General features: G+C 43.1%; 1 pseudogene; it reads right to left on the reverse strand.

The window, feature by feature from the left end:
- On the reverse strand, positions 1 to 963 carry LOC137166252 (olfactory receptor 6F1-like; annotated as a pseudogene).
- Between the last annotated feature and the right edge of the window lie 14,336 nt (positions 964 to 15,299).

A 15,299-nucleotide genomic window follows, 5' to 3' on the forward strand; every position in this document is an offset into this window, starting at 1 on the left:
CTATATCCCAGGTGTTTGAAAGCTATTTAACACTCTTCTGACTGTCTTTTCTAAGGCTTCCTTCACCTCTTTGTTTCTTAGAGTGTAAATAAATGGGTTTAATAGCGGAGTTACAATAGTGTTAAAGATGTTGATTGTTTTGTTCAAATCCAGTGAGTTCTGTGCAGAAGGCTTGACATACAGAAAAATGCCAGTGCCGAACCAAATAGTCATGATGGTGAGATGGGCAGAGCAAGTGGAAAAGGCCTTTTTCCAGCCTTGGGCTGATGGGATTCTCAAGATGGTGGTGATAACGTAAATGTAGGAGACCAGGGTTATGAAGCATGAGATCATGACAACAGTGAATGAGTCAATGAACGTTGCCAGCTCAACGAGGCACGTGTCCGTGCAGGAGAACACTATCCAGGAATCAATGTCGCAAAGGAAATGATTGATGTTGTTAGGGCCACAGAACGACAATCTGGATATTAGAGCTGCCAGCACAGAGATAGCCAGGAACCCACACAGTCAAGAGAGGAAGGCCAGATGAGCAGAGAAGGTGCCGTTCATGAGAGAGCTGTAGTGCAGTGGGTGGCATATGGCCAGGTAGCGGTCATAAGCCATGACAGCCAGGAGGAAACATTCTGTGGCCCCGAAGGAGAGGAGAACAAACAATTGCAGGAGGCAGCCAGTAGAAGAGATGGTTTGGCTCGTGCCTACCATGACAGCAATAGCCTTGGGGACACATGCTGCGGTGTACCAGATCTCCAGGAAGGAGAGATTGCAGAGGAAGAAGTACATGGGAGTGCACAGGTGTCGGTGTTTCCTCACTACAGCTATGATAGAGACGTTCTCCATGATCGTCAGGAAGTACATAACAGAAAACACCCCAGCAAGGGACATCTGGAAATACCAAATGCAGGGAAAGCCCAAGAGGATGAACTCCTGCTCGCTGCTTTGGTTTCTTATTTCTGTCCCAGCCATGACATCCATCTGTCAAGACACTAGAGGTCATAAAGCATTTTAATGTGTTAAACACACATTTGGATATGAAAGGTGCAGACTACAGATATCTGGTACTAAAACTATGAGACGAGACGAGAAAATGGGTGCTGCTCAACACTGTCCTGCCTTATGCATCTCTCCACCTCCACAGTAGAGATGGGATCTCCACTCATCATTCTTCTAAGGACCATGAGGATGCACTGGGGTGGCTGACCCTATGGTGTCTTTTCTCTCTTGCTGATTGAACCCATCAGCCCCACTCCATCCACTCATGAGAAAGCTTTGTTATAAGGCCTATTCTCTTCATGTCTCACCTTGAGAGATAACTTTTCTCTCTGATCCCCACAGAGTGGCAGTTTTTGCACAAGTCCCACTGAAAGTTGACAGGATTTCTACTCCTAAAACACTTACAATCTTCTGACCTTCACAGGGGCTAGTGTTTCTTAGACCTAGAGCTGGTCAAAAAAAGATCGACAAAACTGCTTCCCTTTGAAAAATACTGTTGTGTTAAAATTGAACTATTTCACAGAAACACGCTAGGTTTAGCTGAAAATCTCATCAGGGTGATGTCTCAGATCCAACATGGAATATCTGATTAAACCATAAACCTGGAAAATATCAGCTCTCTAGCCCGGGGATTGGGGCACCTATTTGAAATGTAGGGGATTCATTTTTGTGCCATATTGGAAAAAAACGAAGTGTGAAGCCGGGGCATTTTCCACAAAATGGAAATCTTGTTTTTTTGCCAGCGCCACTTAGTCCATTTTGAAAAGCGTACCTCAAATTCTCAGCAATGTGGAAACAACACTGGAAACTAACATTTCTATTTATTATTTCTTGTGTGTCTCTGGTAGAATCTTAAGGTCCCACCTATGGTTGGGAAACAGTTTGTCCTAAGCACTGGAAAAACATAGCATAGAAGCCGTCCCTACTCCAAAGAGCTTACAATCTAAACTACAAGCCAGACAAGCCAGTAGAAACAAACAACAAAGATGCAGCTTCCCAGATGTACAGTGCAGATGTACAATCCCCCTCTTCCACTCACCTCTCCTGGGGTCTGCTTCATTCAAAGCTGACAGTCTAGGATAGACCAGAACAATATTTAGGAATCATGTTCCAAGCGCTATTCAGTGCCAAATGCTTAAGAAACAACCTATAACCCATCCCACTATTGTATGCACTTTTGCCACATTCTGCAAAGGCCATTTTCCCCTGAACTGAGAAAGACGTCAGTTTATGGTGTGAAGAATAAATGGGTGATTGTTGTTGTAGCCTGGTATTTTCAAAGGGGTCTAAGGGAGTCAGGTACCCAGCTCTCAGTAACATTCAAACAATGTGTAGAGAATGGGTATTCAGCCACACCACACACCTGTGTGACAGAGACCTGATTTAACCACAGTGGATTGACTGGTTGACTAGGCAAGTATCACTACCCCCATTGTACAAGAGGGGCAACTAACTCAGGGAGTGGAAGTGATTTGTTCAAATCAGAGAGACAACTGGGCAGAGAACACAAGAGTTCAGATCCCCCTTCTGTGCCCTGTGCCCTGCTCTCAGATATAAACACTCCAAAACCTCCATCTGCCAGAAGCTGGGACTGAAGAATAGGGATGCATCACTCAGAATTGCCCTGTTCTGTTTTTTCTCTCTGAAGCATCTGACACTGGCTACTGTCAGAAAACAGGAGAGTGGGCTAGGTGTACCACTGGGTTGATCCAGTAGGGCTGTTCTTATACTGATGTGTATCTACACTTCTCTATCTGCCTGAGTTAAGTTAATGAACCAGTAAATTTGAGAGGTGAATTTGTTAGAGTTCCTGGAGACGTGTCCATTTACATTTAAACATTTTGGATGGAAACTCTCTTTTTGATGAAATGGAGACTTTAGCCAAAAATATTTTCATAGAACAATTTTGGATTTTCATAAACACAAAAATTCAGTTTCCGGTATCTGAATCGTAGAAATGTAAGACTGGCAGATGTCATTAAGTCCAGCCCTATTTCCTTTTGTTCCTCCCAGACTATATACTATATTTAAACAGAGGGATGAGGTATAATCATTCTTCCAGTACAGGTACAGTGGGCAAACAATGAGGCAAACTTTTGGAACAGCGGGAGGGCTTTTCATGTATCTCCTATTACCAAGAACAGAGACGCTATTTCACTATACAGTTACTTCAGTTACTTTGAATTACAATTCCAGCTGTATCTGGCTAGTGGATTTAACTTACCAGCTCTGCTGATGGAGCTTGCCAATATAAATTCTCTTTATTCACAATCTTTTTCTCTCTAGAGGATGCACAATCGATCCGGCTGCTGATTAATGGCGCTTTATAAGGTGGTATATTTTGCTTTTCCCGCACCTAGACTTATATTTTTTACAGAAAGATTTCATACCTGATTCTTATTTCCAAGGTCACTTTCCACCACTGTAGCAGTGTCAAAGGGGACTTAAAGTCTGTGTGATCGTTTTGAATCATTTCCATTGTATGGACCCCTTACACTGCTGGAGTGGTGTGAAGTATTGTAGATATAAAAGAGAATCTGCCACTTCAAAACCAAAGACTGGCAAAGTTGGTAGATTTCTACATCAGTTAGAATCTCTTTCGATCACCATCCAACTGTCTTTACCCCTACCTACCTTGTTCATGTACTGCAGCTCAAATTGATCAGATGAGGGGAAGTGTTTTGTACTCCACCATCAGCTCCCCATCACCCTGGGGACACCTGAGCTCAACAGAATTTCACAGACTTCCCTAGATAATATAACACATTCTGCTAAGTCAGGATTGTCTCCTGGCTGAAGTACAGAGATGGAAGGCTGGAGACCAGCACGCTAGTTCAGCCTTTCCCAAATGCTCCCTGCACTGCGTGAGTCTCCATGTGTTACTCAAACTCATCCCTCAGCCTCATTTTCCCCATCTGTGAAATAATGAGAAATGCCCTCATTTGACCCCTCCCCTTGCTGTGCATGGACAAAGAGCTCACAGAAGAAGCCACCACTGTGGGCTTTATTGGTCGTAGAAAAGCAAGGATTTATGCTGCATATACCTGAGTGCAATCCACGAGCACCTGATCTATTCACCATTCACAGATATACAGGGATAGAGCAATCCTGTAACCGGGAGAAACATCAATACGTACATACATAGATTCATAGATTCTGAAACCAGAGGGGAAGATTGTGATCATCTAGTCTGACCTCCCATCTAAAACAGGCCATGGAGCATCCCCAAAATAATTCCTGGAGCAGATCTTTGAGAAAAAAAAATACCCATTGTTGATTTGAAAATTGACAGTGACAGTGAATTCACAACTAAACTATCCATGATGCCTCCAAGATCTCCTTCCAGAGTGGTGACAGCTAACTTAGACCTCAAAATTCTGTATGTATAGTTGGGATTGCATTTTCCAGTGTGCATTACTTTGCCTTTATCAGTATTGAATCTCCATCCTTAGAGGTTTTTAAGGCCCGGCTTGACAAAGCCCTGGCTGGGATAATTTAGCTGAGGTTGGTCCTGCTTTGAGCAGGGGATTGGACTAGATGACCTCCTGAGGTCCCTTCCAACCCTTATCTTCTATGATTCTAAGTGTGAAAGCTTGTCTCCCTCACCAACAGACGTGGGTCTAATAAAATACACTACCTCACCCACTTTATCCCTCTAATATCCTGGGACCAACATGGCTGCAACAACATTGCAAACATCTACATCTCTGTCAATCTGCCTTGTCATCCATTCACCATTCATCTGTCTAATCATCTCTCTGCCCACCTATTCAATTGTTACATCTTCTATCTATCTATCTATCTATCTATCTATCTATCTATCTATCTATCTGTGTCGTTGTAGATGTATTGGTCCCAGGATATGATAAAGAGAAGGAAGGTGCAATAATATATTTATTGGACCAACTTCTGTTGGTGTATGAGATAATCTTTTGACCTACATAGAGCTTTGATTCAGTGGGGAATAGTTAATATGACACCAATTTTTTAAAAAATGGCTCCAGAGGTGATCCCGGCAACTGCAGGCCAGGAAGCCTAACTTCAGTACCAGGAAAACTGGTTGAAACTATAGTAAAGAACAGAATTATCAGACACATAGATGAACATGATTTGTTGGGGGAAGAGTCAACATGGCTTTTGTAAAGGGAAATCATACCTCACCAATCTATTACAATTCTTTGAGGGGGCCAACAAGCATGTGGACAAGGTTGATCTAGTGGATAGAGAGTACTTGAATTTTCAGAAAGCCTTTGACAAGTTCCCTCACCAAAGGCTCTTAAGCAAAGTAGGGAGTCGTAGGATAAGAGGGAAGGTCCTCTCCTGGATCAGTAACTGATTAAAAGATAGGAAAGAAGGGATAGGAATAAATGGTCAGTTTTCACAATGGAGGGAGGTAAATAGCAAGGTCCCTCTGGGATCTGTACTGGGACCAGTGCTGTTCAACATATTCATAAATGATCTGGTAAAGCAGGTAGACAGTGAGGTGGCAAAGTTTGCAGATGATACAAAACTACTCAAGATAATCAAATCCAAAGCTGATTGCAAAGGGATCTTACAAAACTGGGTGGCTTGGTAACAAAATGGTAGTATAAATTCAGTATTCATAAACACAAAGTAGTGCACATTGGAAAACATAATCCCAACTATACGTACAAAATGATGGGGTCTAAATTAATGTTTACCACTCAAGAAAGAGACTTTGGGGTCATTATGGATCTCTGAAAACATCCCCTGAATGTGCAACAGCAGTCATAAAAGCTAACAAAACCACAAAGAAAGGGACAGATAATAAGTAAATATTATAATACCACTGTGTAAATCCATGGTACACCCACACCTTGAGTACTGCATTCAGTTTTGTTCACCCCATCTTAAAAAAAGATACATTAGAATTGGAAAAGGTACATAGAAGAGCAACAAAAATGATTAGAGTTATGGAACAATTCCCATATGAGGAGAGATTAAAAAGATGGGGACTTAGTGTTCAGCCTGGAAAAGAAATGACCAAGGGGGGATATGATAGAGGACTATAAAATCATGAATGGTGAGAGAAAGTGAATCAGGAAGTGTTATTTACCCCTTTGCATAACACAAAAACCAGGGTTTGCCCAATGAAATGAATAGGCAGTAGGTATAAAACAAACAAAAGGAAGTGCTTCTTCACACAAAGCACAGTTAACCTGTGGAACTCCTCTACAGAGGATGTTGTGAAGGCCAAGACTTTAACAGGGTTAAAAAATATTTAGATATGTTCATGGAGGATTGGGCCATCAATGGCTATAAACTATAGATGGTCAGGGATGCAACCCCATGCTCTGGGTGTCCCTAAGTTTCTGACTGCCAGAAGCTTGGACTGAACAACAAGGGATGGATCACTCAGTAACTGCTCTGTTCTGTTCAATCCCTCTTACCCATCCGGCACTGGCCACTGTCAGAACTGACAGGATACCTGGGCGGGATGAGCTTTGGTCTGACTCAATATGGCCGTTCTTATGTTCTCACGTAGGCAGGGGTTGCTGACATTTCAGTCGTGGAGATTAAATTTCCCATTTCACAGTCATAGAGATCAAATTTCATTTAAAAATATATCATGCTCTTAGATAACTGACACATATTCCTTCTCACTCCATTTGCAGCTAATTTCACAGTCAAAGCAGGTGGGAATTGGAGCTGAGAAGAGGCTGGAAGTATCTTGGTCCCCTGGGGGCTGATCAAAGAGGTGGCAATGAAGTCTGTCCAGAGAGTGTAAGGCACTTGACTTTAGGTATGCAGCTGTTTCTATAGTTCTGATCACACATCTGGAGTGACAGCCGCCTAACAAGAAGGAACCCTGATCAATTTAATTTGAAACATGTTAATTGCATTGACTCTGGCTTGATCATTACATAAAAAAAACCTTGTTTCATTATGTGCTCATTAAAATAATCCCCGTTAGCAACTTATCTACTAAGAAGTAATTTCTCCAATTAGCCAGGCAGCACCCGTGACTCTATAGAGATTTACAGGAGGAGACACAGGTTGTTATAACTTCACTTGCTTTAATCTGCACTTTGAGAAATGTTACACTCAGCTGAGATCCAGGCACTGCCTGGATATCCAACAAACCTCTCAAGCAATTAAGCACCAGTGGCAAAAACAAAGTTACTCCTTGTTTTAATGGGTCCCAGAGAGGGCCGTTAGATGGAAATGTTATTGAGAAAAGCAGGTCCCGGCGCCAGTCCCATCGAGGCTGATTAGGAAAGAAAGTCAGAAGCATGGATTAAAGTTAGACAAAGATGTGTAAAGGGAAAGGGGTCAAGCCAGTTATGCCAGCCACTGTGAAAGGTGATCCTCCATTCATAAATTCCACCAGAGTCCCCCCCAAGTGAGGGAATGCAAGGGGAGATGGGAATGCTGTGAAACCGACATGCAAACACACCAGAGAATCCCACTTGGTTAGCCAAGGCAGCACGACCCAGGCACAGCGAGCGAAAGGCAATTCCAGGATTCTAGGCCTCAGTGACAGAGATCAGCCAACACACCTGGATGGTGACAGGCTTTGCTGTTTTGTCCGCGATCCCCAGCTCTGCCCTCAGCCCTAACCCACAGCCCACCCCCACTGAATGCTATTAATGTCTGGGTTTACACGCACACACAGGTGCATCTCAGTCCTGACTCTATACTCCCCTGGCTGTCACAGCCCGCCCCACAGCTCTGCCAACCCGCAGCCTCCTGCTATCCCAGTCCTGGGCTCCTCCATGCCCCCTAAAGCTCTGCCAACGCCCATTAATCCTGGCTTGTAACCCAGCTTCTATCCCATGTCTGGACTAACACTCAGAACACACACAGCTCTGCAGCTGCACTTCAATCCCGACCCGCAGACACCTGCTGTCCTGTACCATTCCCTCCACCTCTGCCGGGGCCTGCTCACAAATTGTGTGTTCAATGGCTTGACCACTCTTTGGTGCGGCATGAAGTAGGTTCAAGAATTATAGAATATTAGAGTTGGAAGGGACCTCAGAAGGTATCTAGTCCAACCCCCTGCTCAAAGCAGGACTAACCTCAGCTATATCATCCCAGCCAGGGCTTTGTCAAGCCTCAGCTTAAAAACCTCTAAGGATAGAGATTCCACCACCTCCATAGGTAACCCATTCCAGTGCTTCACCACCCTCCTAGGGAAAATGATCTTCCTAATATCCAACCTAGACCTCCCGCCCTGCAACTTGAGACCATGGCTCCTTGTTCTGTCATCTGCCACCACCAAGAACAGCCTAGCCCCATCCTCCCTGGAACCCCCTTTCAGGTAGTTAAAGGCTGCTACAAATACCCCTCCTCTTCTCTTTTGCAGACTAAACAAACCTTGTCCTCTTCTTTTGGAACATTTCAGGCCAGGCCTGTGAAAGTAACTTCCTATCCACCACAGTCATCAAAGCGCTCATCCGTCCTGATCTTGACATCTTCCCTAATCGCTCAAGCCAGAACTTGAATGAATGCAAAGGGTTACAGGATAGTTAGTGTAAGTGTGATATAAAAATCATAGGCCAAGTTGGGCTGCATAACTGCTGTCATATTTGCACTTAATTCTATTCATGCTTAACGCAAACTAAGGTGTCTATGGTGCGGATAGTATATATTCCTGGTGTGATGTGCACAGAGGACAGCCAGCATGTATTAATCAACAGGGCCGACCTGCAGACCGCTGATACGTCATCTCTGGGCCGCACAGAGCTCTGTTAGCCCCTGATCCTGATCCGTAGGCCCCTATAACCTATTTTTGTGTCAGCCTCCCACCCCTGCTCTGCCAACACCCAGTAATCCTGACCCACGGCCCCTGTGCTATCCTAGCCCTAGGATCCCACCCCCACAGCTCTGCCAGTGCCTGTCAGTCCTGACCTGCAGCCCCCAGCTAAGTCATCGCTGGGATCTCACACATACGGCTCTGCCAGTGGCCTTGAATTCCAGCCCTGCCTCCCTTGACAGATCTGTGGATGTGCTGCTCTGGGGACCAATCCTCCCGCCCCGTTGTTCATCGATTTCCCCACCCCAGCCTCTTTATCCAGGGACCAACCCACAACTCCATCCCACTGTGCCCTGATTTCCCCACTTCCACCCATTGCTCCAGGGACCAATCTCTCTGCGATGTGTCCTGATTTCCCCACCTTGACCCTAGTAACCAACCTTCACCATTGTGCCTCAATTTCCCCATCCCAACCCCTTTCTCCAGGGATAACCCCCCCCTCGCTGTGTCCCAATTGCCATTCACTGCCCCTTGCTCTGGGTACTGAACCCCTTTGCCCCGCTGTGCTCCAATTTCCCCACCCACCCTCTCACTCCAGGGACTGACCCCCCTTCTCGCTGTGCCCCGATTGCCACATCCTGCCCACTCTCTCCGGACACTGACTACCCACTCTGCTCTGCTGAGTCCTGATTGCCCCACCCTGTCCCCTTGATTCAGGGATGGATGACCCCCGCCTGCTGTGCCCTGATTTTCAGAGCAGGAGCTGACTTGCAATACACTCATCAAAATCCAGAGTAACTCCCCTGACATCACTGGAGTCGTTGCAGATTTACATGAATTTAAATCAGATCAGAATTTGGCTCCTGGCTATTAACAGTCCCCTAGTCTTTCCCCGAGGACCGCGCTTTGACTGATTTAGAATGTTGCAGGCATGAGCACCCAGGTGAACACGAGGTGCATCTACATAGCAAAAAAGCCAACTGTTCAGCAGCGAGTCTCGGACCCGATCTATATTGCTGAGCTGATTCGACGGGAGATAGGCGAGCGATGTACTGCAGAGTGCGTATCTCCCATTGACTTACTTACAGCTCCTGACCCCTCTGGGGCTAAAGGGAGCTGTATAGCCATTCAAGCTTCTGGCCCTCCAGCCTTGCTGTGTTTCAGAACCCAGGCTCCAAAACCCAAACATCCATGTTGCTATTTTTAGTCTTGCAGCACAAGTCCTGCAAGCCTGGGTCAGTCGGCCCTTTGCTCTGAGACTCTCTGACATAGGTCTTTTTTTGCTGCAATGACGGGCCCCGCCTGCTGCATTGAAATCAATAGTAAAGCTCCGACTGAGTTAAGCTGAGCTGGGACAAATACTTTCATTTATTTAGGATAATCACAAGAAAACTAAAGGTAAAATTAATGACCCACAGGGACATTTAACACTTAGACTCATATAAAACTTGAATCTGATCATTAATCAGATTCAAGTCTTAGCTGGGGTGATTTAGTTGGGGCTTGTCTTGCATTGCGTTTCGTTGAGCAGTGGGTTGGACGAGATGACCTCTTGATGTCCCTTCCAACCCTCATCTTCTATGATTCTATGATTTATATGTTGGGTCAAAAATTGCTATTCAGAGCAGGAAGGACCAAGACCGGCCCGTAAGTTAAAGTCTCAGCCAGTTAATTACAGTGAACTATTGAAAACCAGAGACATAGAGCCATTTTTTTAATTAACCAACTTCTATAATAAATGATTGCTTTTAAAATTTCCAGCACCCTACGCTTCCTTGATGATCAGGACTTTGGCAATAAAACTGATGGCTTGTTTATTTTGGCCACTCAACTGATCTCTTCAGAGTTCTTTTGTGAATAATTTTGCATTCTGCCTTCTTCTACAGCTCTCAAGTTTCTTTTTGCCATTCTATATCAACATGACACTATCTGATTTTAAGTAGAATTCAACCAGTAGATAATTCTATTTAAAGATGGATGGCAAAATATGACCCACAGTTACTTATATTAAATGGCTCTTATACTCTCATAAGAGGTGCATTATCTAGAGGAAAGGATACAAAGATCTCTTCTAGAAATTATGGACTAAAAGATGGAGATATACAGTATGGAAGTAAACAGTAATATGGAATCAGAGAAATGATGTTATATCAAAAATAGATAAATTTGTACCTCAGATCTCAGGGCAAAGACAATTCTGGTAGTCAATCCTATGCTAAACTAACTAACGATTTATTAATGAGGAAAAAGAAATGAGAGAGTTATTTACAAGTTAAAGCAGGCAACATATAAGCAAGAATGAGTTACAGACTATGGTTCCAAAAGGTGACAGAGTTGTAGTTCTCTGTCCATGGACTGTCGTTTAGGGTTAACCCAGGTTGACCCTGCAGATCTCTGTTTTTTGTTGCTTAGCTCCAGCCTTTCTAAGAATACAAACAGCAAAGAGATAACTATTTCTTCTTGTGATCCTCTTTATATGCCCTTCCCCCAGAGGTCAAAGTGATGGGACAAGAGTTCCTGAAAGTAACTTCTTCATGGGTGCATGGGGCAATCAGCAAATCTTTGTCCTACAGTCTTAGTCTTGATTGTCCTTCTTGCTGGGCTGGAGAATCATTCTTCCTTCCTAGGTATACAAGTTCCAAGCATGCCTACTTACAATTCTAAAGGGAGGTGATGGAATCAACATCCTTCAAGGTTTTTAAGGCCTGACTTGACAAAGCCCTGGCTGGGATGATTTAGTTGGGGTTGGTCCTGCTTTGAGCAGCGGGTTGGACTAGATACCTCCTGAGGTCACTTCCAACCCTAATCTTCTAGGATTATATGGTTCTAAAGCAAAACTTACATATTTCCTTATAACATTGGATACAGACATTTCAAGTAAGATTACTACAGGCAGCAACTTACAAGCATTGTATAGAGTCTAAACACATCTTTACAGGTCTAACAACTAGCTTGAACAATATTAACATACAGGTGAGCTGGTCTGGTATCCAGCTATGAATCTGTCAGTGCCCAGCTAACACCTACAGACTTGGCAAGATGTGGCACCTGCTTTGGTGGTGTCACAGCCATTATTAAATGTTTGTTCCCCATGGAGGTACTTATAGACCGTAATCAAGTCACCCCTGAACATTCTCTTGGTTAAGATCAATAGATTAAGTTCCTTGAGTCATTCACTACAAGCCGTGTTTTCTAATCCTTTAATCATGATCATAGCTCTGCTCTCAGCATGCTCTAGATTTATTTACATCCTTCTTGAATTGTGGGCATCAGAACCGGACACAGTCAGACTGGTATCAAATATAGAGGTAAAATAACCTCTTTCTCCTACCCCGGATTCCTCTCTTTTATGCAGACTGGGGTAGCATAGCTCTTCTGGCAAGAGCCTCACATTGGGAGTTCATGTTCAGCTGATTAACCACCATGATGATCAAATCTCCATCTGTAAATGGACATGATAGCACTGCCCTGCCTCACAATCACTGTCCAATACCCAGAGCAGATTCACTGGGATAATGTATAATTTTTAATAGAAGCAATGGACCAATGACTCAGTGGGTGTAATCCGATGTAGTGCCACTGATTTCACAGTAACAGCGGTGATTTACATTATCTGAGGATCTAGTGCAGTATCTATAAATGAATCAATAAATAAAATAAATCAAAGCATACAGAGCTTTCTGCATCGGTCATATTATCCGTTACAAAACACTCAGTCATTACTGACCCAGAACACTGTTATCTTTCTACACAAGAGACACTTGTCCCAGAGGAAACCAGAAAGTATTCAACCTCCCCAGCAGTAATTAACTCTTGCTCTTAGAGTCAGAAGAATCAAGGATTTTATTTTCCAAGAGATGGGTAGGGAACTGAACTATATAAATTAGATCAACACCCATGTATAGCCCTGCTCACCTTGCAGGAGCTGACTTTTCAGGGTAAAGTGTAGCTGATGCTCTTACATATTGTATTTGTGAGACACAGAAAGAAGGAAAAAGAGAAGGAGACAGAGAGAGGGAAGGAGAGGGAGATATTAACTAGATAGATAGATAGATAGATGTGTATGAGGATATATAGAGAGAGATTTAGCTTTCAGGGCTATTCTGTGATAACAAATTCACTTCAGCTAGTACTTTACTCCCAGAATAATCCCATTAACGTCAGTGGCACCCCTGAGCGAAGCATTGTTCAACTTCAGTAAGGGTGTCAATATGAATCTGTCTCTTTATCCATCTGTTAGGGAGTATGCATTAAAATTCGGAAGGTCCACGATCTCTTTTTGGAACATAGGTGAGTAGTTAGCTCATAATTTACTCTTCTTTCATCTGTTACGTCTATATATGTATGCTCTTTTTTCAAAAGAAACTGTATCTGCAAATGCTGCATCTTCTCCTGAGAAATGCTGAGAATCTATATCTCCCTGTGGAAACAAGCGGGATCTGCAGCCCACCTCACCTCTTCTCAGGAAGCAGGCGGGATTGCAAAGCCAATCCGGAGGTGTTAAATTAATGTTTGAATAAAAAAATGGCCACTTTGTATAATAGAACCCATCAGAGCCAGGTGAGGGAGAAGCCTGAAGATACTTGCTCAGAAATTCTTGGATTTATTGGCAAAGGCCTTCTCATTTGGAGAGATACCTTGGCCTCCCGGGGAAAGTTGGTCTTCGGCTGAAATTGCCCTCTCTGTGTATTGGAATTCCATTTTTGTAAACTGGAGTAATAATGTTTTCTTCCTATGTTTATTGGGGCAGGTAGAGAGAAGCTTTCTAGTGCAGGTCCAGTATATCAGGCTATGTCTAAACTTACAGCAGCGTGTAGAGTACAGGCACTACACATGTAGCTACACGCCACAGTGAAAGGCTGGCTGTGTCCACACCTCTCACTGTGGTGTGTGGCTACACGCAGCAAGGACAGGGTCCAGCAGTGGTAAGGCAGGTAGGAAACAATCCTGCACCAGGCGGTGAGCCCTGGTGTTATGGAATAATAATAATAATTAATTGAAGACTCATAAGATAGCAGGAGGAGGATGACAACTGAAGTCCAAAACGTGCGTCTTGAAAATGCATGCAAATTTGCATAACACAGGCCCTAATTTTCGGGAAAATTAAAGGCCAAAGACTAGAAGCCATAAAATATAAACAAGTTATCTTATATCATCGCACAGCAATGGAAACATTATCTCATAGAGGCTGCACAGCCAAGAAAGCGAGAACAAACTTCTATAGGACACTTTGGATCAGGTCATAAGTCGGTGGTTTCACTGCCTGTCTATTTGATTCGGTTTGGTTGAGAAAATGTAGCCAAAACACAAAAGCCTTGGTTGATTTTTATCACTTTCTAGGAAAGTTAGCTTTCTGCTAACCAATTCACTCAGGCTTTGTAGTACTAGTCACTTATAGTGAGGACACAAGGATGGCTTCACAGAAGTGTGATAACAAGTCTAGAGAAATCATAAAGAGAGAATCAATTTGTTTTGGTGAGTAGACATTTTCCATACCATGTATTTCAGTAACTATATTGGGCTGGTCCTTACACTAGTGTAAACTGGCGGAGTTCCTTTGAACTGAGAATCTGAATCACTAGGTCTGCCCTGCCTTGGAGCTTCTGCCACATATCAGATTTTGTACCTGTGCATACTCAGTACAAAGTGGATGGAAAATGGTAACATTCAGATTTGGTTGTCTTTTATATACAGATTATATAGGTGTGGGTCACTGCACAATGTGTGAGAGAGTATAGAATCAGGAAGAAGCTAGACAAAGAATAGTAAAACCTAGATCACATCTAGAACTTGCCATCCTCAGATCTGAAAGCACTTTAGAAGAAGGCAGCTTCATGTGAAAACACAGGGTCAAATTTACCTCTGTCGAAGCCACTGGGAATTTAATAGCACAAGGATTTAGGCCTTCTTCCCTGAAAGTCTCTATCCTATGACAAGTCAAAAACCATATTTAAAACAGCCAATTGCCAAATTGTCATAATCAACACTAGTAGTAATAGTCAGAGCTGGTCAAGAATTGCCAGTTGTTTTTCAAGGGAAATTTAATTTACAAAAGCAATCTGTTGAGGATTTGATGGTTTACTTTTTTTTTTCTGTTTTGTGTTTGTTTGTTTTAATTTTTATTATTACTTTGGCTGAAAGGCAAAATCAAACGTTGAAAAATGTTTAGTTTTGGAAAAGTGAAAACAAAACATTTCTACCCACAACTGATCCTTTTATTTTTATTTTGTTTAATCCTTTTGTTGTGGTGGTGGTTTTCTGTGTTTGAAACGATGAATGAAAAGTATCTTTGGGCTTTTGAAACAGATATGTTTGATAATTTTTGTTAAGGGTTGGATTTTCACTGAGAAAATGGAACATTCTGAATGGAAATAATGGTTTTTTACATAAAAACAACACACCGTCACCTCGGATAAGTTGCCTGCTTATCAGAGACACTGAGCCTTTGAGCTTCCATAGACATCAGTTGGGATTTGTGCATGGTGTGCATCACTGAGCATCAGGAGAATTACTGAATTACCTAAATGCAAATTTCAGTGCCTAAGTGTAGGCACTCAAGTTTAAAACCTGACATATTTGTGTCGTGTCATCA

Source organism: Emydura macquarii, unplaced genomic scaffold (genome assembly GCF_026122565.2).
Source record: "Emydura macquarii macquarii isolate MOO-44397 ecotype Brisbane River unplaced genomic scaffold, CSIRO-AGI_Emac_v2 contig_2824, whole genome shotgun sequence".
In the NCBI taxonomy this organism is placed as follows: Eukaryota; Metazoa; Chordata; order Testudines; family Chelidae; genus Emydura; species Emydura macquarii.